The following is a 25,863-nucleotide window of genomic DNA, read 5'->3' as shown; positions in this document are numbered from 1 at the left end:
TGTGTTTTTTGCAGTCTTTTGTTATGGTACTTTATTTATTTATTTATTTATTTTTGGCCGGGGCTGAGTCTGAACCCGCCACCTCTGGCATATGGGGCCGGCACCCTACCCCTTTGAGCCACAGAGTTTCACTATGTTGCCCTTGGTAGAGTGCAGCAACCTCAACTCTTGGGCTTAATCTATTCTCTTGCCTCAGCCTCCCAAGTAGCTGGGACAACAGGTGCTCACCACAATGCTCAGCTGTTTTTTGGTTGCAGTTGTCATTGTTTAGCAGGTCGGGTCCGAGCTCGAACCCGCCAGCCTCAGTTTATGCAGCCAGTGCCCTACTCACTGAGCTATGGGCGGGCGCTGAGCCATGAGTGATGGTACTTCTGATAAAGGTATTTGTGCCTGAGAGTGCTTCCCTTCATGGTTTTTCCTGGCTGCATTTGTCAGAGTTTTTAACAAAAATGACATTTTTTTTTTTTTGGTTTTTGGCTGGGGCTGGGTTTGAACCCGCCACCTCCAGCATATGGGACTGGCGCCCTACTCCTTGAGCCACAGGCGCTGCCCAACAAAAATGACATATTAATTCTAGAAACTTTCTCATTTGCCCATGTTAGTCATAATCTTTCTTTGAAAGTATCACTGATCAGTCATCCTATAGTTAGATTTTAATTGTCCCTTGGTGCCCAGATGGAGCTGTGCTTGGTGGTTGGTCTGACCCCCCACTGGAGGAGTGATTGGTGAGTAGGAGTCAGTGTCAAAACTTTTAGCTACATTTGAGCAACAAGTGAGGTTTGGGAAGAGTGACCCCCAGCTAAATCTACCAGGAGTCCATTGTTAAGTTCAATTTTTGTCTGTTTCTTAGGTCTTGGCATAATTAAAGTGCAGGGCCAGCATTACTCTCTTAGGAGTTGTACTTTTGCAGAAATTAGCAAATAATAGGCACAAAGCATAAAAAGGAAAACACAAAGTAAAATGAATAGTAATATGACAGTTCCAGTTTATATAATGGTTTTGAGCCATGAGCCTAGGTGTAAAGACAATCAATTGAATAAATCAAATGACAGTAGGGAAGTAAATGAGATATATTATAACCATTTGGCCTGTTTTCTTTTTTTGTATATGAATGTCATTTTTCCTGGAGGAATTTATCTAGCCACAACATATGTAGCATTAGTAATAGCACAAACATTTCCTTACTTACCCCCTGGATAATAAAGAGCAGTTTTGTCATTTAGTACTTCATGACTGGGTTGAATTAAAGCTCTCACCCAGTAGATAAATTAAAGGATTACTTAGGGGGGGTGCCTGTAGCTCAATGGTTAGGGTACTGGCCACTTTCTCCAGGGCTGGTGGGTTTGAACCTGCCCCGGGCCTGCTAAACAAATAGACAAAAATAGCCAGATGTTGTGGCGGCTGCCTGTAGTCCCAGCTATCAGGGAGGCCGACGCAAGAGAATTGCTTGAGCCCAAGAGTTGGAGGTTGCTGTGAGCTATGATGCCACGACACTCTAAGAAAAATAGAATTATCTAAATTCAGTCGTTACTTAAGGTTGTTTCAAAAAGTAAAATCTAGGGCTGGACACTGTAGCTCACCCTTGTAATCCTAGCACTCTGGGAGACCTAGGCAGGTGGATTGATTGGGCTCAGAAGTTTGAGACCAGGCTGAGCCAGAGAGAGATCCCATCTCTAAAAATAGCCAGGCATTGCGGTGGACTCTGCTAAGGGTGACAAAGTGAGACTCTGTCTCCAAATAAATAAATAAAATAAATAAATAAATAAATAGTAAAATCTAGAAAGAAAATAGAAACAAGATAGAAAGGAACCAGTAAGTAGGAAAGGGAATTAGGAAGAAAGTTATGAGTCTGAAGATGTAGTTTTTGGTAAGGAAGATTAAAAACAGAATTACTTCATATCTGGCTTAATAAAAGAAACCTGAATTTTCAAAAAAAAAGGCAGAATTACTGGTGGGGTAGTCTATAGTCCCAGTTACTAAAGGAGAGGAGAGGGGGAGGGAGAGGAACTGAGAAAGAAAGGAGGAGAAAGAGAAAGTGAGGGAGAAAGAGTAACTTTTCAAAGTGATAAGGAAAAAAGGAAAGTAAATTTTGTCCTAAAGTAGAATGATTGGTTATTTAAGAAAGAGGAAATATAGGACAAAACTAAATGTCTAAGCATGTTGGAGAAGGTCTGAGTAAGTTGTGGAAGGTTTGTGATGAATGAACTTACAAAAATAAGTTTGTGTGTGATTAAGTTGGCTATAATTAAGAGAGAATCATTCATAAGTTTTTCCAAAAACTGAGCTGTGGGCTCAGCACCTGTTGTTCATCGGTTAGGGTGCCAACCACACACACTGAGGCAGGCAGGTTCGAACCCTGCCTGGACCTGCCAAACATCAATGACAACTGCAACCAAAAAAAAAAAAAAATAGCCAGGCATTGTGGCGGGCACCTGTAGTCCCAGCTTCTTGGGAAGCTGAGGCAAGAGAATCGTTTAAGTTGGAGGTTGCTGAGCTATGATGCCACATCACTCTATTGAGGGTGACATAGTGAGACTCTGTCTCAAAAAAAAAAAAAAAAGACTGAGCTGTGATTAAAAATACGCATCTACACATACACACTTACACTATTGAGGGTGACATAGTGAGACTGTCTCAAAAAAAAAAAAGACTGAGCTGTGATTAAAAATATACATCTACACATATACACTTACAGAAAATAAAAATGTTGGTCACCTACATTTGAACAACAAGTTTTTCTTAAATTCTTGATCTGCTCGTAGTAAAAATTGCAGGAGGCTTTGATCCTGTAATTCTGAAATCTGTTTCTTTAAATTTCAACCATCTTCTGAGCTGCAGCTTTGCAGTTTAGAGCAATGTTTTCCTCCAGTATAGCCTAATTCTGTTGGTATCAATCCCTGGTTTTAAAAAAATAAAAAGGATAACGTAATTTTGAACTTACAGCTTTTCTTGCTATGTCTGAATTGCTCCATTTAACCAGGCAATTTCCCATTCTTACACTAAGAGCCACGTATTCCTTGGACTAGTTCAAGGTACTAGTTGTCTTATTTATGTTCCTCTACAATATGTGTATACTTGTAACCTTGGACATACACTCTTTCTGCATCTAATTAAATTCAAGTGCCTTTTGATCAGACACAAATGGGTTTCTACAAAGAACCTATCACCCAGGAACAGGTTTTTCTTTACCTTTTTGGTAACTGGCCTAAGAAACAAAGACCTTACATTTTATCAAGATAATCTCCACATTTCAATTTGTCTTTATTAGGTTTGGTTTTATTCCTTAGAAAATTTGGACTTTGAACGAGTTAATGTTTCTTTTACATCCATGAAGTCTTTTACATCCATTGAAGTCTTTCACAATGACTTGCGATATTGTTTTGATCAGATATTTTAAATCTTTTGACATCTTTGGTAGGTTTCTTCAGATCAACTTCTAAATTAAATTCTTCTTGACTTCAAACTAACTTTCCAACGGGTGCCAGACCTCAAAGATATAAAAGAAAAAGAAAAAGAAATATCTTTCCCTAAAACATAACTTTTATGTATATTAGGACATTGAAATATATTTAGTCCTTTTATAAGATTTAAGGAATGAAGAACTAACATATTTATGTTCAGCAATTTACATATTTTACCTTATGTGGAAATGATCTAGATACTTAATGAGTATCAACCATTTAATTTAACATAAAATTTAAGATTCCTGGGCTGGGCACACTGGCTCAAGCCTGTAATCCTAGCACTCTGGGAGTCTGAGGTGGGTGGATTGCTTGAACTTACCGGTTCGAGACCAGTCTGAGCAAAAGCAAGACCTTGTCTCTACTAAAAATAGAAAAACTGAGGCAAGAAGATCGCTTGAGCCCAAGAGTTGGAGGTTGCCTTGAGCTATGATGCCACGGCAACTACCCAGGGCAACAGCTTGAGACGGGTGTCTCACAAAAAAGGAAAGAAAAGAAAAAATTCCCAGATATGTGAAAAGTTCATTCATAAACATTTGTCCCATTTGCATTTAGCTAATTTATTTTAAATAGTAAGACCTGGATTACTTTGAAAGCTTACCTAGAGACAAAGGTAGTCATTATTTCAAGTTATTTTCCTATTAATCCTTTTTATAGCCTGTTATATGGGGTGTTCACCTTAGGAAGAATCTTAAGTTTGTTTATTTTTTTTTTTTTTGAGACAGGATCTCACTATATTGCCCTTGGTAGAGTGCTGTGGTGTCACAGCTCACAGCAACCTTAAACTCTTGGGCTTAAGGGATTCTCTTGATTCAGCCTCCCAAGTAGTTGGGTCTGCAGGTGCCCACAACACCTGGCTATTTTTTTGTTGTAGTTGGCATTGTTGTTTTAGCAGGCCCTGGATAGATTTGAACCCGCCAGCTGCAGTGTATGTGGCTGGCACCCTACTGAGCTACGGGCGCCAAGCCCTTAAGTTTAAATATATGGGTCTTTTGCTGATAATAAATCAACTATATATATAGTTGTTTTTTTTTTTTTTTTGAGACACAGTCTCAAGCTGTGGCCCTGAGTAGAGTGTCATGGCGTCATAGCTCACAGCAACCTCAAACTCTGGGGCATAAGCGATTCTCTTGCCTCAGCCTCCCAAGTAGCTGGGACTACAGGGGCCTGCCACAACTCCCTGCTATTTGTTGTTGTTGTTGTCATTGTTTTAGCTGGCCCAGGCTGGGTTTGAACCCGGCAGCCTCAGTGTATGTGACTGGTGCCTTACCCACTGAGCTACTGGTGCTGCCAAATCAACATTATTATTATGTTTTTTTTTTTGTAGAGACAGAGTTTCACTTTATTGCCCTCGGTAGAGGGCCGTGGCATCACACAGCTCACAGCAACCTCCAAGTCCTGGGCTTAGGCGATTCTCCTGCCTTAGCCTCCCGAGTAGCTGGGATTATAGGCACCCACCACAATGCCCAGCTGTTTTTTTGTTGCAGTTTGGCCTGGGCTGGGTTTGAACCCGCCACCCTCGGTATATGGGGCCGGCGCCCTGCTCACTGAGTCACAGGCGCTGCCCCCAAATCAACATTATTAAATTAGTCTTACTTGGCTCAGTGCCTGTAGTACAGTGGTTATGGCATGAGCCACACATACCGAGGCTGGTGGGTTTGAAACCGACCTGGGCCTGCTAAACAACAACGACAACTGCAACAAAAAATATCCAGGCGTTGTGGCAGGTGCCTGTAGTCCCAGCTACTAGGAAGCTGAGACAAGAGAATTGCTTAAGCCCAGGAGTTGGAGGTTGCTGTGAGCTGTGATGTCACAGCACTCTACCAAGGGCAACATACGAGACTGTCTCAAAAACAACAAAAAAAAATGTGTCTTGTCAAAGAGTTACAAATATAAGATTATTTTGTTTTTTGACTGATTTTATCATTTTATAACCTTGTGTCAATCCTAACACCATAGAACATCTATTAGAGCCAAATATAAAACTGAGCAGTAAAAACAAAGATGTTTCTATTTTTATTTATTAACAAACTCAAAACCAGCTATTTAATCAAAGATTTACTTAAGTTATGTGAATTAAAAGGCATTTGGGCTAATTACCATATATTTTAACAATATTTATGAGCATTTACTCATGTAAACCAATCTGAATAAATTCCTTAGGAAATTTCTGGCTTACTACAACAGCGTTTATCATGTAGATGCAACATACAATATAACCTAACAGAAATTATACAAATATGTATGAAACATATCTACATGTATCTCTATACATAACAAAGATTTTACAGCTATCATTTTAGAATTTCATTTAAACTTTTTTTCTTTTTCTTTTTTTCTGGAGACAAGGTCTTTCTTGCTTTGTTGCCCATGTTGGAGTACAGTGAGTGATCATAGTTCACTGCATCCTTGAACTCCTGGGCTCAGGGGATTCTCCTGCTTCAGTCTCCTGAATAGATGCACAACAGATGCACGACACCATGCCTGGCTAGTTTTTTTTTTTTTTTTTTTTTTTTGAGATAGGGTTTCAACCATGTTGCTTAGGCTGCTTGAGAACTCCTGGCCTCAACCAGTCCTTTCACCTAGACCTCCTGCAGTGTTGGATTACTGTAATGAGCCACTGTGCCTGGCTGCATTTTAAAATTTCAGTCGTGGGACAGTACAACAGTAATACAAACTCAACAATTTATAAAAGACAACTGGGCCAGGCAGGGTAATTGCGCATGTAATCCAACCACTTGGGAGGCTGAGGAGAGAGGATAACTTGAGGCCCGTAGTTGGGAAACATAGAGCCTATCGGTAATAAAATAAAAAAAAAATATTAGCTGAGAGTGTATGCCTGTCTTTCTAGCTATTTGGGAGGCTGAGGCTGAAGGATTGGTTGAGCCCAGGATTTTAAGAATACAGTGAGCTGGGCAGCGCCTGTGGCTCAGTAAATAGGACACCAGCCCCATAAACCGAGGGTGGCTGGTTCAAACCCAGCCCCAGCCAAACTGCAACCAAAAAATAGCCCGGCATTGTGGTGGACGCCTGTAGTCCCAGCTGCTCGGGAGGCTGAGGCAAGAGAATTGTGTAAGCCCAAGAGCTAGAGGTTGCTGTGAGTCCTGTGACGTCATGGCACTCTACCCAGGACAGTAAAGTGAGACTCTGTCTCTACAAAAAAAAAAAAAGAATACAGTGAGCTGTTACCATGTCACTACACGCTAACCTGGGTGACAGAGTAAGACTCCATATCTAAAGAAAAAGGCAGTTGAATCTAAATTATATGGCTTAAGAATAAGTTTTATTTGCCCAAATTGGTAATTTTATGAAGGCTGTAGACCAAAATTTTTGATGAAAGAGTTTGGTTTAGGGGCAGCGCCTGTGGCTCAGTGAGTAGGGCACCGGCCCCATATACCGAAGGTGACGGGTTCGAACCTGGCCCTGGCCAAACTGCAACAAAAAAATAGCTGGGTATTGTGGTGGGTGCCTGTAATCCCAGTTACTTAGGAGGCTGAGGCTAGAGAATTTCCTAAGCCCAATAACTGGAGTTTGCTCTGAGTTGTGACGCCACGGCACTCTACTGAGGGTGACAAAGTGAGACTCTGTCTTTAAAAAATAAAAGTTTGGTTTAAAAAAATCTTTTACCCCTTCCTCACACTTCTTTTTAAAAACTTTTTTTCTTTTTTTGCAGTTTTTGGCCGGGGCTGGTTTTGAAACCTTCACCTTTGGCAGATGGGGCCAGCGCCCTATTCCTTTGAGCCATAAGCGCCATCCCTAAAAACTTGATTTTCAATTTCAATTGAGTTTAGACTTAAATTTTTAAATATTTGCGGGCGGCACCTGTGGCTCAGTGAGTAGGGCGCCGGCCCCATATGCCAAGGGTGGCGGGTTCAAACCCAGCCCTGGCCAAACTGCAACAAAAAAATAGCCAGGTATTGTGGCAGGTGCCTGTAGTCCTATCTGCTTGGGAGGCTGAGGCAAGAGAATCATGTAAGCCCAAGAGTTAGAGGTTGCTGTGAGCCGTGTGATGTTATGGCACTCTACCCGAGGGCCGTACAGTGAGACTCTGTCTCTACAAAAAAAAAAAAAATTTTAAATATTTGCATTTTAAGTAGGACTGGTGAATTGTGTAAGAAAAAGTCTCCAAGCAGCTTTGAGTTTTAGTAACAAATTTCATAGCAGATTTATCTTTAGTTTGCTACTGGTTTGCTTGACTAGTCAGTGCCTGAGGGGAGTTATTTGCAGGGTTTTCTTTGCCTTTTTCTGGTCCGTGACTGGCAGACAAAACAATTTTTTGCTGGATAGAGCCTCCTTATACAGTAGAACTTCCCTACATTGGCCACTTCTTAAGTTGACCTAATTTTCATAGACCAGACATGGACCACATGTATGTATCAGTACAGTAGGCCTGGTTCTGTATGTTGACCACCTCCATATGTTGACCAGGTTGTTATAGCCCCTTGGGTGGGCAACTTACAGAGGTTCTACTGTATTATGGCTCTGAGCTCAAGATTTTGATGTGTTTGATCTGAGAGCCTACCTATTATAAACATTTATCTACTTGTCTTTGAAAATATCCTTGGCTTGGTGCCTGTAGCTCAGTGGGTAGGATGCTGGCCACATGCACTGGGGCTAGCGGGTTCGAATCTGGCCAGGGCCTGCTAAACAACAATGACAACAACAACAAAAAAATAGCTGGGTGTCGTGGCAGGTGCCTGTAATCTCGGCTACTTTGGAGGTTGAGGCAAGAGAATTTGCTTAAGTCCAAGAGTTTGAGGTTGCTGTGAGCTGTGATGCTACGGAACTCTACCAGGGGTGACATAATGAGACTCTGTCTCAAAAAAAAAGAAAAGAAAAGAAAATATCAATCCTTTATTTACCCTAAATGATCGTTAGTTTAGCAGACCCAAATTTATATTTCCAAAAGGAGTCTAGGTTGTTGGTTACCAGGAGGTGTTGTAATTTGTAAAGTCGTTAATGTGAAAGCCCTTTAAGACTTTAAAAACAAATCTTGGCTGGAGTGCCATGGTGAGTTGATCTATAAACCAGCAGAAAAGTCATCAGGTTCAAAGTAGACCCCCCCCCCAAAAAAAAAATATATATATAGAATTTAGAAGATTATATGTTGATTTGATAGTTGGTTGTAGTTAATTTAGTTCTGAGAAGAACAGGCCTGGAGCGTTTGAATGATCTTTATTATGGCCACCAACTTAAAAACATGTGCAAGTTTTAAAAAGCATGTAGCCAGAGTTTCAGAAAGTTTGGAATACCATATTTGAGAATCCCATTCTGTTTCTTAATCTCTTGAGAGCAACAACAACAAAAATCTTACAAATTCTGTCCTAACAAATTCTGGCCAAGAATGTTAGGAGTTTGGACTGATGCTTTATTTGATTATTATTATTGTTTTTAATTAAAGACAGAGTCTGATATGTTGCTCAGGCTGGTCTCAAACTCCTGGGCTCAAGTGATTTCTCTTGCTTCACTCTCTTGAGCGGTTGGGACTCCAGTATCAGTGACAGTTGCCTTAGTGGCTTTTTATCGGCCATATCATCACTGTTTAGAATGTTTATTTTTGTCTGGGGAGATGTTCCAAAACAAGTAGGGAGGAAAAAAAAAAGTAAAAGAGCCAAATTAATTATAGACATGTATAACCAAACTGAAATGAAACCACAATAAGTATGCTCAAAAAAGTTTTAAGCCAGGAGTGGAGCCCAAACAAAAAAATTTTGCACAGAAAGAATGAAAGTGTGTCCACCAGAAAAGATATATTTCACAAACAGAATATAAGTCCTGTAGAAACCAGAGTATTCTCCAAAAGGACACTTCTTAGACAGGGCTTGCCAGGCGGCACCTGTGGCTCAGTCGGTAAGGCGCTGGCCCCATATACCGAGGGTGGCAGGTTCAAACCCGGCCCTGGCCAAACTGCAACCAAAAAATAGCCGGGCATTGTGGTGGGCGCCTGTAGTCCCAGCTACTCGGGAGGCTGAGGCAAGAGAATCGCTTGAGCCCAGGAGTTGGAGGTTGCTGTGAGCTGTGTGATGCCACGGCACTCTACCCAGGACAGTAAAGTGAGACTCTGTCTCTACAAAAAAAAACAAAAAACAAAAGAAAGGGCTTGCCAAAAAAGGCTTTTATTGTCCTAAGAGGGAATACAGGATTCTTAACTTGACGTAGGCTTATATCCAAATTAGGATCCTGGATAAAATAAAAAAGAAGTCACCAAAAGGGAAGAGTCCAAGAATCTGAGAGGAGATTGACCAGGGCAGAAAAAGCAAGTCATGGGGCAGTGCCTGTGGCTCAAAGGAGTAGGACGCCGGCCCCATATGCCAGAGGTGGCGGGTTCAAACCCAGCCCTGGCCAAAAACTGCAAAAAAAAAAGCAAGTCATGGAAACAGAGGGCTCAAAAGAGCTCTAAGTGGGTAATTTACTAGATTTTAGGGGTTGCTAATTTGTCCAAATTGAGCTCCCTTCAGTCCCACTTCTGACACCTATGTATCTATACTTAAGTAACAGAGAGAGATTCTTTAAAAGAAAATGGTATTTATTTGGGAATGGAGATTGCAATGGGAATGCCATAATAAGTTTTGAATGTATTCAAGGAGATAAAGAAAGATAAAAGTTTTAAAGCAAAAATAAGGATCATCACATAATTGTTTCAAACAATTACCCTTGGGCAGTGGTTCTCAATCTTCCTAATGCTGCGATGTATTTTCATTGTTACAAAGGGGTCGTGACCCACAGGTTGAGAACCACTGCCCTTGGGTATAGGATTAATAATAAGGGTGGTATCAATCTGAAGTTGATGGGCAGTTTCTGGGCAGATGTCCTCACAGAAGTGTCCCCTGATACATCTGTTCACATTTAATGTAATAATTGATAGTAGATTTACGTCTGCCATTTTACTAATTATTTTTTGTATTTCATTTCTTTTTTATTTCTTAATTTGCTATTGCATCTTTTGGAGTTATTAGTTATTTTTGAGTAGTACTTTCAATCCTTTGTTAGTTTTTTTTTTGCAGTTCGGCTGGCACTGGGTTTGAACCCTCCACCCTCAGTATATGGGGCCTGCTTCCTACTCACTGAGCCACAGGGGCTGCTTCAAACTTTTTATGTGTTTTTTTTTTTTTGGCCTGGGCGGGTTTGAACCCGCCACCTCTGGTATATGGGGCCAGCACCCTACTCAGTGAGCCGGAGGTGGCGCTCCTTAGTTTTTATAACTTTTTTTTTTTTTAGTTATTTCTTAGGTTTCTCTAGGGATTACAATATGTCTTAATTTATTGTAATCTACTTCAAAAATGGTCTAATTATGGTAATATAAAAGAACTTTACTTCTATATAGTTCCATTATTTCCCTCCTGTCAGTTGTTATTATCATATATGTGTTCTAAGCTCAACAATGTTTATAATATGCTTTGTAATTGAATGTCTTTTAAAACAATTAAGAAAGGAAAAATATATTTAAATAGTCTTTTATGTATATATACATATTGCTTTTTGTGGTGCTCTTCATTTTCATTCTGAAGAACTTTATGATTTCTTTATTTTCTTTTTTTTTTGAGATTGTCGCCCTCTGTAGAGTGTGGTGACATCATAGCTCACAGAAACTTCAAACTCTTGGGCTCAAGCGATTCTCCTGCCTCACCCTCCTGAGCAGGTGGGACTACATTATGATTTCTTTTTTTTTTTTTTTTTTGTAGAGACAGAGTCTCACTGTACCACCCTCTGGTAGAGTGCCGTGGCGTCACACGGTTCACAGCAACCTCTAACTCTTGGGCTTACACGATTCTCTTGCCTCAGCCTCCCAAGCAGCTGGGACTACAGGCGCCCGCCACAACGCCCGGCTATTTTTTGTTGCAGTTTGGCCGGGGCTGGGTTTGAACCCGCCACCCTCGGCATATGGGGCCGGCGCCCTACTCACTGAGCCACAGGCGCCGCCCTGTACATTATGGTTTCTTATAAGGCACATCTGTTATCAATCAATAATTTTAGTCTTTGTTTTTTTTAGATTGTTTTTATTTTGCCCTTCTTTTCTTATTTATTTATTTTTTTTTTTTGTAGAGACAGAGTCTCACTCCATGGCCCTCGGTAGAGTGCCATGGCATCACACAGCTCACAGCAACCTCCAACTCCTGGGCTTAAGCGATTCTCCTGCCTCAGCCTCCTGAGCAGCTGGGACTACAGGCGCCTGCCACAACGCCCAGCTATTTTTTGGTTGCAGCTCAGGCGGGGCCGGGTTTGAACCCGCCACCCTCGGTATATGGGGCCGGCGCCTTACCAACTGAGCCACAGGCACCGCCCCCCCCCCCCCGTTTTTTTTTCTTCTTCTTTTGTAGAGACAGAGTCTCAGTGTTACCGCCCTCGGTAGTGTGCTGTGGCGTCAACGGCTCACAGCAACCTCTAACTCTTGGGCTTCTGCGATTCTCTTGCCTCAGCCTCCCGAGTAGCTGGGACTACAGACGCCCGCCACAACGCCCGGCTATTTTTTTTGTTGCAGTTTGGCCAGGGCTGGGTTTGAACCCGCCACCCTCGGCATATGTGGCCGGCGCCCTACCCGCTGAGCCACAGGCGCCGCCCCTGCTGTTGAATTTTTAATTGTAGTCTTGTAGTTTTTAACTCTATAATTTCCATTTGATTATTTCTTATGATTAATACATCTTTGAGATTGGCCATAATTGTCATGTTCTAATTGATTCCTAATTGTCATATTCTCTTTCAATTGCACAAACATGGTATCCTTATTTGGAGATAAAATTGAATTTTAGTTAGAGATTGATATTTAAACTATGCACTAAATCTTAAAATAATGGTTGTTTTATTCAACAGTATTAATATTTATATTTTGTAATATTCATTACAGTATACTACTCATAAATGCTAAATTTAATTTGATAGCTTTTATTACGCTTAAATATAATTAATAATTTGCTTAGAAGAACAGGGTCTCCATTAAAAATTTTAAAAATTAATAATTTGTATTTGATTACTAATATGTATCAATATATAGAATCCAGCTTGGTGCCTGTAGCTCAGCAGTTAGCGTGCCCACGGCCACATACACCGGGGCTGGCGGGTTCGAGTCCAGCCCGGGCCTGCTAAACAACAATGACAACTGTGACAACAATAACAAAATAGCCAGGTGTTGTGGTGGGTGCCTGTAGTCCCAGATACTTCGGAGGCTGAGGCAAGAGAATCACGTAGGCCCAAGAGTTTGAGGTTGCTGTGAGCTATGACACCATGGCATCTACAGGGGGTGACAAAGTGAGACTCTGTCTCAAAAAAAAAAAATGTAGACTGATACTATATATATTTTGTTTGTTTTGAGACAGAGTCCCACTCTTGTCGCCTTCAGTAGAGTGCCATAGCGTCACAGCTCATAGCAACCTCAAACTCTTGGGCTCAAGCAAATCTTTTTCCTCTGCCTCTCAAGTAGTTGGGACTACAGGCACCCGTCACAATGCCTGGCTGTTTTTTAGAGACGAGATCTTGCTCTGGCTCAGGCTGATGGAATCTGTGAGCTCAGGCGATCCACATGACTCAGCCTCCCAAGTGCTGGTATTATAAGTGTGAGCCACCATGCTGGGCCCTGATAATTATGGTTTTAGCCTTCTCTAAGAGTTGCTACTGAGTTGAAGTTGAAGTTTGAAGTTGAAGTTTCACTTTGTCTGTAACTGTCTGTAGTCTTTCTCATCACTACCATCAACTGATCTTTAGGTCATGAAGTCTTATACTGGATAAAATACTATGAAAGTTACTTAACACTGTAGTAATTTTGGTTGCTATGAAGTAATTTCTATTATTTTTCTTTTTTTTACAGATGAGTTTGAGGTCTGGAGATGTTAAATACCATGCTGTGTAGAAAAGAGTTAACATAGTAGGTCTGAGATAGCTATTCTAAGAAAGGTCTGGTTGCAGGGTTGGCCCTTGGCTGGCTTCTGTGACCTTGGCTCTCACAGTGTTCCCTGTAACTGATAAGGGTGATTCACTGTGCCTCGACTTGTTTGTGCAAAAAATGTGTTTATGTTGAACACTTGCTTTTCTTCTAGGGATCTGGAATTTTGGTAGATACTAGGCAGAGAGTGCCTGTGTGACCAGCCCCCAATAAAAACCTTGGGTACTGAATCTCTAGCAGGTGTCCTTGGGCAGAAGCATCACACAGATGTTACTGTGATTTGTTGCTGGGGGAAGAGTAAGCTCTGTGTGACCTCTCTTGAGATAGATCATAGGGAAGTCTGTGGATGGATTTTTCCGGATTCCACCTGTGACTTTTTCCATTGTGGCCTGCTATCTATGAGGTTGGACAGTTAAGTTTGTGAACTTATCCTAGGAAAAGTGCTACATACCTCATTGCTGGATATCACTGTGGTCACCTTCAAGCTACTCCCCTTGGGAGCCTACACACTGGCACCTAGTGTGTCGTCTAGTCTACCCTTCAAAGCAATTGTGGAACTCTTTTACTGAAATGGCCATCAGAGCTGGCATCATACAAGCTCTGACAGTAAAATTCGTGAACTCATCCTACAAAAAGTGCTAGCTACATATCTCATTGTTGGACATCACTGTGGTCACCAGATGCCCAAGGGAGTACTTTGAAAGTGACAAAATGATATTCAGGAGTGAGGCATGTAGCATTTTTTCTGGGATGACTTCCCAAACTTAACTGTCTAACCTTGTATTCTTACTATAGCCATGAGTACAGCTATTATACTGTATATGTTGAGTTCTGTGAGTCCTCACAAATATTCGAATGTCAAGGTGATCTTGGAAATCCCTTGACACACCTTTCCAGACTAAAAGAGATTCTGCCCTGCTGAGGTTGAAGATTTATGTTTTTGTCTTTGTGGAAGAGGCTTATTTTCTTTGCCCAGTGATTAGAGTTCTGAGGTATAACGGAGAAGATAGCATGTAGTTTTTCAAATAATAATAAGCATGCATTTATTCATTCATTCACCATATTTTCTATATCCGTAAGTGCCTATCTTCTGGGCCCTGTAGAGGAAGCCTAAATCTTGGCTTAATTAGGTTAAGGGCAGTAGTCCCAAACCTGGTTTAAGATTCAAACTGGAAGACTAGATACACTTTTGTCTCCTACTTCTGTGGAGATCCTTTTTATCTATCATAATGAAAAAGTTTATGTTTTGGTTCTAGGTAGTTCTTTTCCTTGAGATATGGGTAATCTTGAATTAGAGAACAAGACCTGTATCTCAGAATCTCTGTTTCTTGATAATACAGAATTTCAGGCCAACATTTCTTTCTAAAAAAACAAGCTCATGGTACTGCGCCTGTGGCTCAAGCAGCTAAGATGCCAGCCACATACACCTGAGCTGGCGGGTTCAAATCCAGCCCGGGCCCGCCAAACAATGATGGCTGCAACAAACTACAGGCGTGTGGCGGGCGCCTGTAGTCCCAGCTACTTGGGAGGCAGAGGCAGGAGAATCGCTTGAGCCCAGGAGTTGGAGGTTGCTGTGAGCTGTGATGCCACAGCACTCTACCCAGGGCGACAGCTTGAGGCTCTGTCTCAAAAAGAAAAAAGCAAGCTCAACCGTAAGAGAGCAAAGGAGAAAGAGAATTGCTAATACTTTTACTCTCTCCCTAAGGTCTTCAGAATTTGTATGAGAGAATTAGTGAGTTAAAGAATTCAGTAATAACACACAAACTTTTGTTTTTTTGAAAAGGGAAGAATATAGCCAGGCGTTGTGGCGGGCGCCTGTAGTCCCAGCTACTCGGGAGGCTGAGGCAAGAGAATCGCTTAAGCCCAGGAATTGGAGGTTGCTGTGAGCTGTGTGAGGCCACGGCACTCTACCGAGGGCCATAAAGTGAGACTCTGTCTCTACAAAAAAAAAAGAAAAGGGAAGAATAATGTATGTATTTACATAGATAAGATATACGTAATTTCCATTTAGTGTGTTTTTAGACTTCTAATCGGCCCATGTTATGAGCCCCAATAAGGAAGTAGGCAGAAAAATTTCTCTGGGTGGGTTGGGAGAGGTTCTGAGTGATTTTTTTTTTTTTTTTTTTTAGAAGTTTATTAAAAACTTGCATGATTGTGAGACGGGAGAACTTTAAGATTAAGAGCAGGGACTCTTGAGCCAGACTGTTGGGATTGAAATCCTAACCTTCACTTGTCTGTTTGACCTTAGGCAAACTACTTAAAAAAAAATCTACCCATGCCTCAGTTCCCCCACATGTAAAATGGGATTAATAATACCTGTTTTGTAGAATTCTATATACTAAACACATGTATTTAATATATATAATGAGTTTAGAATCATGCTCTATGAATGTTAGCTGTTACCTTCATCGTTTGGAAGAAGAAGGATAATAGTCTTAACTAAACTATTTATTGATTTTGCTCTAGAACAGCAGTTCTCAGCCTGTGGGTTGCGACCCACAGGAACTGTATTAAAGGGCTGCGGCATTAGGAAGGTTGAGAACCACTGCTCTAGAATAAATTTACTTTAATGGATTAATGTCGTATTAAACCAGAATATTAAGAAGATTCTTATAAAGGGCAGTTCTTTTCTGTTTTCTTTTTAAATTATGAAAGTGAAAAAGTTGGCAAAGGTTAGAATTATCTGTACTAGGATTTTTAGAAGGGATATAGTTGGACAGGCAAGGTAGTAATTTCACTTGATTGTTCATAGTCAAGTTACAGGCTGAACTCCTTGTTCTACTTATTCTCCCCTTCTCACTACTATACTTACTAGTTTTAAACAACAATGAAAAAAAATTTAAAAAAGAGAAAGTCAAACAAAAAAAAAAAAAGGAGAGAGAAAGAATCTCGCAATTTACTTTGCCAAACAGACCTAACTAGATTTTAGATTTTGCTAATGACTGGTAATCTGCCATATGTCCTAGACACCCTTTTGCTCCAGCTTATAAAGGAATTGCTGCACTACCTTAAGCCAGTAGAAACAGAGTCTTTTTTTTTTTTTTTCCCAACCCCCCGAAACAAAGTCTTAAAGTCTTTATCTTTTTTGAGGCTTTTTGACCAGACTTGAGACTTTTCAGACATCTGAGCAGTGGTCAGGGCTTACCCTGATCTGTTACTTTGTCCCTTAACCTAAACCTCCTTGTCCACGTCTTTTTGTTTAGTTCTTACTTGATTTGGAAATTTGCTTATTCATAGAATATACGTGGGTAAATGGATTTATTTCCACAACTTAATTTATCTTATAGGTAGTTCCTGGAGTAAGTCTAGAAATGAAATTCATATAAATTTAGAGTTATCGTCCGGGCACAGTGGCTCACCTCTGAAATCCTAGCGCTTGGGAGGTCACGGTGGGTAGATTGTCTGAGCTCACCGGTTTGAGACCAGCCTGAGCCAGAGTGAGACCTCATCTCTAAAAATAGCCAGGCATTGTGGCAGGCGCCTGTAGTCCAAGCTACTTGGAAAGCTGTTGCCCTGGGTAGAGTGCTGTGACATCACAGCTCACAGCAACCTCCAACTCCTGGGCCTGCTTGCCCCTCTGAGAATCTTATTTCCAGCTACTTGGGAGGTGGAAGCAGGAGAATCAGTGGCCAAATGCTACAGGCACAGTAGCTCATGCCTATAATCCTAGCACTCTGGGAGGCCAAGGCGAGTGGACTGCCTGAGCTCACAGGCTCGAGACCAGCCTGAGCAAGAGCAAGACCTCAAATACTTGGGCTCAAAAATAGCTGGGTGTTTGACAGGCATCTGTAGTCCCAGCTACTCAGGAGGCTCAGACAAGAGAATCATTTAAGCCCAAGAGTTTGAGGTTGCTGTGAACTGTGATGCCATAGCACTCTACCAAGGGCAACAAGACTCTGTCTCAAGAAAAAGAAACCAACCAACAAAAACATAGTCATTGATTTTATTAGTTTCCCATCTAAAGTTTGAAAACTGTTCGCGTAAATTTGTTCCTGTTAAATACACCATGAATGCTGAATATGATACTAGCACTTTGAGAACTCTCTTTTTTACAATTTTCGAAGAGGTCATGTTAATTTTTATCTGAGTTGTATCTTAATACAATTCCTAATTTATGAGCAAGCTGTCAGCCTGGGATCATTTACCTTACTTGTTATTATACCAACCACGTGTAAACAGATGAGAAAGAGAAAGGGTGATTCCATTTATTTGACATTCTAGAAAAGATAAAACTATAGGAACAGAAAACAAATCATTTCTAAGGATTTAATCTCAAAAGGTCACTTTCTTGGGTGAAGGGAATATTCTATACCTTTTCACCTACAAACCTGTATTGCATGTTACTTACTGAATACTGTGAACAACTGTAAAATAATGGTTAAGTATTTGTGTCTCTAAACATATACAAATACAGAAACAGGTACAGTAAGAATATGATATTATATACAAAGGGTGCCCCAAAATGTATAGTATTCACATTTTAAGAAAGGGAAAATCTTGGCTCGGCGCCTGTGGCTCAAGTGGCTAAGGCACCAGCCACATACACCTGAGCTGGCAGGTTCGAATCCAGCCCGGCCCGCCAAACAGCAATGAAAGCTGCCACCAAAAAATAGCCAGGTGTTGTGGCAGGTGCCTGTAGTCCCAGCTACTTGGGAGATGGAAGCAGGAGAATCACTTGAGCCCAGAAGTTGGAGGTTGCTGTGAGCTGTGATGGCACAGCACTCTACCCAGGGCAACAGCTTAAAGCTCTGTCTCAAAAAAAAAAAAAAAAGAGGGTGGCGCCTGTGGCTCAAGGAGTAGGGTGCCGGTTCCATATGCTGGAGGTGGCGGGTTCAAACCCAGCCCCGGCCAAAAAAAAAAAAGAAAGAAAGAAAGGGAAAGTCTATATTAAAATTGTACTACTCAAGTCATATTTGACTTATGCAGTTATAAGAGGTGCTACTACTGGAAGAAAAAAAAAATCATTGTATCATAAGAACATTTGCACTAGCTTGTTTATCACAGTTCAATTTACAATGGCCAAATAAGGAGTTAACCCTAGTGCCCATCAACCCATGAATGGATTAATAAATTTTGGTATATGTATACCATGGAATACTCTTCGCCCATAAAAAGGATGGAGACTAGAGACTTTACATCTTTTGTATTAACCTGGATTGAGTTGGAGAACGTTCTCTTTATTTTTTTATTATTATTATTTTTTTTGTAGAGACAGAGTCTCACTGTACCGCCCTCGGGTACAGTGCCGTGGCGTCACACGGCTCACAGCAACCTGTAACTCTTGGGCTTACGCGATTCTCTTGCCTCAGCCTCCCGAGCAGCTGGGACTACAGGTGCCCGCCACAACGCCCGGCTAGAGAACATTCTCTTTAGAAAAGTATCACAAGAATGGAAAAACAAGTGTCCAATGTATTCGATATGAAGCCAGCAGACAAACTAACACATACCCACACGAGAGAAAAACACAATTTTCAAGCAGGTGGGAAAGGGAAAAAGGACCAAGGAGGGGATTGGCGTGCTCTCACCCAATGGGCACAAAAGGGCATATGGCACACCTCCTGGGGGTGGGGCACAACTACAACAGGGACCTCACCTAACAAATGTAAACACTGTAACCTCATCGTTTACACCGTTATATATACATATTTTTTTGAGACAGAGTCTCAAGCTGTCGCCCTGGGTAGAGTGCCATGGTGTCACAGCTCACCACAACCTCAGACTCTTGGGCTTAAGCGATTCTCTTGCTTCAGCCTCCCAAGTAGCTGGGACTACAGACGCCTGCCACAACGCCCAGCTATTTTTTTTTTTTTTTGGTTGTAGTTGTCATTGTTGGTTTTTTAGCTGGCCTGTGCCGGGTTCAAACTGGACACCCCAGGTGTATGTGGCTGGCCTCCTACCCATTGAGCCACAGGTGCCGCCATTGTACCCTCATATTAATCTGAAGAAAAAGAGGTGCTCAAACATGACTGATATTCATCTTATTGATATGTATTAAGTATTACAATTTTAATAATTTTTTTTCTTTCTTAAAACATACACACTTTTTTTTTTGGTACCCTCGGTATATGCAGCCATATGTTGACCAAAACCTTATGCAGCACATGGCTGTATACACACACACACACACACAACACAGGTAAGAAATGAACTCTGATAATTTGTGACTTTGCTTAAGTTTTTTTTTGGTAGAGACAGAGTCTCACTTTATTGCCCTTGGTAGAGTGCTGTGGCATCACACAGCTCACAGCAACCGCTAGCTCCTGGGCTTAGGTGATTCTCTTGCCTCAGCCTCCCAAGCAGCTGGGACTACAGGAGCCCGCTACAATGTCCGGCTATTTTTTGTTGCAGTTTGGCCAGGGCCAGGTTTGAACCCACCACCCTCAGTATATGTGGCCGGCGCCCCACCCACTGAACCACAGGCTCCACCCTTCGCTTAAGTTCTGTTGAAGATACTCTGATGTTTTCCTTGCCAGGCATACTTTGGCTTTTCTAGAAATCTTCAACCAAAGAACTAGGACTGGCCAGGTTCCCAGGCAGAACCTAATGGATGCTAACTTCTTTCACCTGTTTTATGATGGGGACAAACTACCAAGAAAGTATCATCAAAAAATACTGTAAATAATGAAACTTTAGTTACTTAAAGAGTTTATGAACATAAAACAAAATCAATCTGACTTGGTTGCTGAAAGTCAACCAATGGGGCGGCGCCTATGGCTCAGTTGGTAAGGCGCTGGCCCCATATACCGAGGGTGGCGGGTTCAAACCTGGCCCCGGCCAAACTGCAACCAAAAAATAGCCGGGCGTTGTGGCGGGTGCCTGTAGTCCCAGCTACTTGGGAGGCTGAGGCAAGAGAATCGCCTTAAGCCCAGGAGTTGGAGGTTGCTATGAGCTGTGTGAGGCCACGGCACTCTACCGAGGGCCATAAAGTGAGACTCTGTCTTTACAAAAAAAAAAAAAAAAAAAGAAAGTCAACCAATGGAACTAAAGAAGATATTGCTGTTTCACTAAATAAACCCCTTGAATACTTTTATCCTCCTAATCTTTGTTACTACACATATTTCATATAGGCTTGACTCTAGGGCACCAATACCAAGAGTCGGAATAAGTATATGAAGAAAGTAATCACAAGCATATCTTAAAATCCAATGTATCTTGAGGCTGAAGATAAGGAACAAAGGTCTGAATATTAATCAATAACTCTGAATTTTTTTTTAGACAGAGTTTTACTTTGTCAACCTTGGTAGAGTACTGTGGCAGCATAGCTCACAGCAACCTCAAACTCTTGGGCTCAAGCAATTCTCTTGCCTCAGCCTTCCACGTAGCTTGGACTACAGGTGCCTGCCACAATGTCTGGCTATTTTTAGAGACGAGGTCTCACTCTGGCTCAGGGTGGTCTCGAACTGGTGAGCTCAGACAATCTACCCACCGTGACCTCCCATGCGCTAGGATTTCAGAGGTGAGCCACTGTGCCCAGACGATAACTCTAAATTTATATGAATTTCATTTCTAGACTTACTCCAGGAACTACATATATATGTATATATGAACCCATATATGTACATATATAACTATATATATATGTATATATATAAAAGTATGTATATATATGTAGTTATATATGTACATATATGGGTTCATACTTCTGGTATTACCAAATTCCTCTCTTAAAGTGTTGTACCAGTTTCTATTCCCACACTCATTGTATAAGCATGTCTGTTTCTCCAGGTTTTTTTTTTTTTGGTCTTTTTTTGAGGTAGAGTCTCAAACTGTTGCCCTGGGTAGAGTGCCCTGGCATCATAGCTTAGTTGTTTCCCTTCTTCCTGCCATGCCACTTTCTACCCTTTCTAGTCCCAGACAAACTACCAAATGGTGGCTCCTTTCTGAAGTCTCTGTAGAGTAAGACTTTGTCTCAAAAAAAAAAAAAAAAGGAAGAATCTATGAACAAAATTTTTTTTTTCTTTCTTTCTTCTTTTTCTTTTTTTTTTTTTGTAGAGACAGAGTCTCACTTTATGGCCCTATTAGAGTGCCGTGGCCTCACACAGCTCACAGCAACCTCCAACTCCTGGGCTTAAGCGATTCTCTTGCCTCAGCCTCCTGAGTAGCTGGGACTTATAAACAAAATTTTTAAAAGCAACACAGGGAATAGAAGAAACCTCTGCAAATTATGTATCTAATAAGGGATTACTATCCACAATATGTAAAGAACTCCTAAAACTCAACAAAAATAATCCAGTTCAAAATGGGCCAAGATTTGAATAGATAGTTCTCCAAGGAAGATATGCAAATGACCAATAAGCTCGTGAAAGGACGCTTGACATCACTAATCATTTGGGAAATGAAAATCTAAGTGCAAAGCTTCAATCCAAGTGCAAGGCTTCACACCTCTAGTCCAAGCACTTCGGAAGGCCCCTGAGGGAGGACAGCTTGAGGCCAGTTCAAGACCAGCCTGGGCAACATAGAAAGACCGACCTTGGGCGGCACCTATGGCTCAGTGAGCAGGGTGCCAGCCCCATATGCCAAGAGTGGTGGGTTCAAACCCAGCCCCGGCCAAACTGCAACAAAAAAATAGCCGGGCGTTGTGGCAGGCACTTGTAGTTCCAGCTGCTCGGGAGGCTGAGGCAAGAGAATTGCGTAAGCCCAAGAGTTAGAGGTTGCTGTGAACCGTGTGACGCCACGGCACTCTACCCGAGGGCGGTACAGTGAGACTCTGTCTCTACAAAAAAAAAAAAAAAAGAAAGACCGACCTTATCTCTACAAAAAATTTAAAAATTATCCAAGTGTGGTGGTGTGTGCCTGTGGCCCCAGCTACCTGGGAAGCTGAAGCAAAAGACTGCTTCATTGTGCCCAGGAGTTTGCGGCTTCATTAAGTTATGTGTGATTGCACCATTGCACTCCATCCTGGGTGAAATGAATGAATGACTGCTACAAAGAGATACCACTTTGTACTCCTTAGTAGGGCTACTATTTGTTTTTTTTTTTTTTTTTTGAGACACAGTCTTACTCTGTCACCCTGGGTAGACTATGGTGGCGTCATAGCTCACAGCAACCTCCAACTCTTGGGCTCAAGTGATTCTCTTGCCTCAGCCTCCCAGTAGCTGGGACTACAGGCACCCACCACAACACCTGGCTATTTTTTTAGAAGTGGGGCCTTGCTCTTGCTCAGGCTAGTCTTGAACTCCTGAGCTCAAGCCATCCACCTGCTTCAGCCTTCCAGAGTGCTAGGATTATAGGCGTAACCCACTACGCCTGGCTTGAAAATTGCTAATTTAATCTAGGCTCATTTGACCAGCCTCATCACCCTCTACCCCCTACATCTAACTTTAGTCCATAGTTGCTTATAGTTCTCTGTACTCCTCTCCGTCTTAAACATCCTTCCTCTGCTTCTCCATTTGGTCAATTACTAGCTGTTTTTATAGCTATCAGCTGTAATACAATCTCTTTCCCTCAGGACTCAATACTTTTAATAATTCTCTTACCCCAATCCATATCATATACTTCCCTTAAAACATGAGGAAATAAATTATGGTATATGTACACCATGGAATATTATGCATATTAATATTTAGAATATTAAAGAAAGATGGAGACTTTACCTCTTTCATGTTTACATGGATGAAGCTGGAACATATTCTTCTTAGTAAAGTATCTCAAGAATGGAAGAAAAAGTATCCAATGTACTCAGCCCTAGTATGAAACTAATTTATGGCTTTCATAGGAAAGCTATAACCCAGCTATAACCTAAGAATATGGGGAAGGGGGAGAGGGTGGGGAGGGGAGCGGGGAGGATGGGTGGAGGGAGGGTGATTGGTGGGATTACACCTGCAGTACATCTTACAAGGGTACATGTGAAACTTAGTAAATGTAGCATATAAATGTCTTAACACAATAACTAAGAAAATGCCAGGAAGGCTATGTTAACCAGTGTGATGAAAATGTGTCAAACCCAGCAATGATTTAACAATAAAAAAACAAACAGGGTGGTCCCTGTGGCTCAAAGGGGTAGGGTGCCGGTCCCATATGCTGGAGGTGGCTGGTTCAAACCCAGCCCTGGCCAAAAACTGCAAAAAAAAAAAAAAAAGAATGATTTAAAAACAAACAAACAAAAAAGATCTTGGCTGTTTTGCAGCCGAACTGGGCTTTGAATAAAGAAAAAGAAAATGTGTCAAACGCTGAGGTTGCTGGGATACCATGGCACTCTGTCATGGGTGTAAGACTTCATCTCAAAAAAAAGTGAGACTTTGTTAGGTGCCCGTCACAATGCCCAGTTATTTTTAGAGATGGGAGTCTCACTCTGGCTCAGGCTGGTCTCGAACTCCTGAGCTCAGGCAATCTGCCCTCTTTTGCCTCCCAGAGGATTACTTAGGCTTGGCCTGTTGTGTGGTTTTCACTTTGTTGATGTTGATTCCTTCTATTCTTAGTTTGTTGAATTTTTTACCATGAAAGGGTATTGAATTTTATCAGATGTATTTTCTTTTTTTTTTTTTTGAGACGGAGCCTGAAGCTGTCGCCCTGGGTAGAGTGCTATGGCATCACAGCTCATAGCATCCTCCAACTCCTGGGCTCAAGCGATTCTCCTGCCTCCACCTCCCAAGTAGCTGGAACTACAGGCACCCGCCACAATGCCTGACTATTTCTTGGTTGCAGCTATCGTTGTTGTTTGGCGGGCCCGGGCTATATTCGAACCCACCAGCTCAGCTGTACATAGCTGGCACCTTAGCCACTTGAGCCATAGGCACCGAGCCAGATGTATTTTGTTATCAATGGGGGGATCATGTGGTTTTTTTACCTTTATTCTATTAATAATGGGATTATTACATTAATCAATTTTCATTTGTTTAACCTTCCTTATGGTTCAGAAATAAATTCTACTTGGTTGTAGTATATAATTTTTTGGTTGTTTAAAGAGTGTGTTGTTTAATTTCTACCATTTATGGCTTTTTCAGTTTTACTTCTGTTGATTTATTTTTATTTTTTTGAGACAGGGTCTCAAGCTGTCGCCCTTGATAGAGTGCTGTGGTGTCACAGCTCACAGCAATCTCAAACTCTTGGGCTTAAGAGGTTCTCTTGCCTAAGCCTCCCAAGTAGCTGGGACCACATGCTCCTGCCTCAACACCTGGCTATTTTTGTTGTTGTTGTTGCAGTTGTCATCATTGTTTTAGCTGGCCTGTGCTGGGTTCAAACCCACCAGCCTTGGTATATGTGGTGGGTGCCCTACCCACTGAGGTATGGGCGCTGCCCACTTCTGTTGATTTCTAACTTCATTCCAGTGTGATCAGAGAAGATACATTATATGATATACATCTTTTAAAATCCATTGACTTAATCTGTGGCCTAACATACGGTCTATTCTAGAAAATGTTCTGTGTGCTTTTCAGAAGAATGCTTATTCTGTTACTGTTGGGCAGAGTGTTTTGTTTATCTGTTAATCCTAGGTGGTTTATTATGTTATTTAAGTCCTCTATTTTCTGTCTAGTTGTTCTATTCATTGTTGAAAGGGCAATATTGAAGTCCCAAGTATTATTGTAAAGCCATCTATTTCTCCTTTCTAGTCTTTCAGTTTTCTTTCATATGTTTATGATTGTTATATTTTCTTGCTATTATTGAACCTTTTGTTAATAATATAAAATATTCTTCTTTGTTTCTTATAAACTTTTTTTCATTTAAAGCCGATTTTGCCTTTTGTTATAGCCAGTCCTGCTTTCTTTTGCTTATTTTTTGCATAGTATACCTTTTTATATCCTTTCACTTTTACTTTCCATTTTTGTCTTTGGATCTAAAGCTTGTCTCTTACAGACAGCATATTGTTGGATCATGTGTTTTAATTCATTCTTCCAATCTCCACTTTCGATTGGTTAGCTTACTCCATTTACATTTAAAGTAATTACTGATAAAAAAGGACTTCTGTCATTTTTTTTTTGTTATGCTACTGTTTTTGTGTATTATCTTTTTGTTTTTATTAAATCATAACTTTGTACGTTGATGCATTTATGGGGTTCAGTATACTGATTTGATATACAATGTGAAATGCTTACATTGAACTAAGTAACACATCCATCACAATTATACTCGTTTCTTTTTCTTTTTTTTAATTTTTAATTTTAGCTTGCTTGTTCATTCTTCTTCGTTTGAAGTACTTTTTTTTGTTTTATGTTGTTCATTTTCTTCTTTTTTTTAATGTTCTTCCTCTGGTGATTCTCTTTCCCGTTGCCTCCCCAGTAGCTAGGATTACAGACGCCCACCACAACCTCTGGCTGTTTTTGATGTTACTAGAGACGGGGTCTTACTATGGCTCACTGCTGCTCATACTGGTCTCTAACGTCTGAGCTCAGGCAATCCACCCTCCTTGGCCTCCCACAGCTCTGGGACTATAGGCGAGAGCCACCACACCTGGCCTATACTCGTTTCTTAATAGTTTTGAAATGTACCATTGCATCATGCACATTAGGTGAGGTCCCCCTGATACTGGAATTGGAATTTCGCTCTTCAAGTAGGTTCTTCGTCTCGGTGATTTGAAGAATGAATCCGCAG

The 25,863-nt window shown here is 41.2% G+C and overlaps 1 protein-coding gene across 4 annotated transcripts in view; it reads left to right on the top strand.

Annotated features, from left to right (window-relative positions):
• The window catches only part of ELF2 (E74 like ETS transcription factor 2), a 143,615-nt gene that overhangs the window by 10,113 nt on the left and 107,639 nt on the right, over window positions 1-25,863 (top strand). The window contains exon 2 of one of the 4 annotated variants that reach the window (XM_053581523.1): window positions 11,006-11,100. The exons of the other annotated variants lie outside the window; for them this stretch is intronic. The gene's annotated coding sequence lies outside the window, so the exon portion shown is untranslated. The remainder of the gene's footprint in view (window positions 1-11,005; window positions 11,101-25,863) is intronic. 4 annotated transcript variants of the gene reach the window in all.

The sequence above is a fragment of the Nycticebus coucang genome, chromosome 1, assembly GCF_027406575.1.
Source record: "Nycticebus coucang isolate mNycCou1 chromosome 1, mNycCou1.pri, whole genome shotgun sequence".
Taxonomy (NCBI): Eukaryota; Metazoa; Chordata; class Mammalia; order Primates; family Lorisidae; genus Nycticebus; species Nycticebus coucang.
The sequence above is the reverse complement of the archived record's forward strand: the minus strand, read 5'-3'. Positions and strand labels throughout refer to the sequence as shown.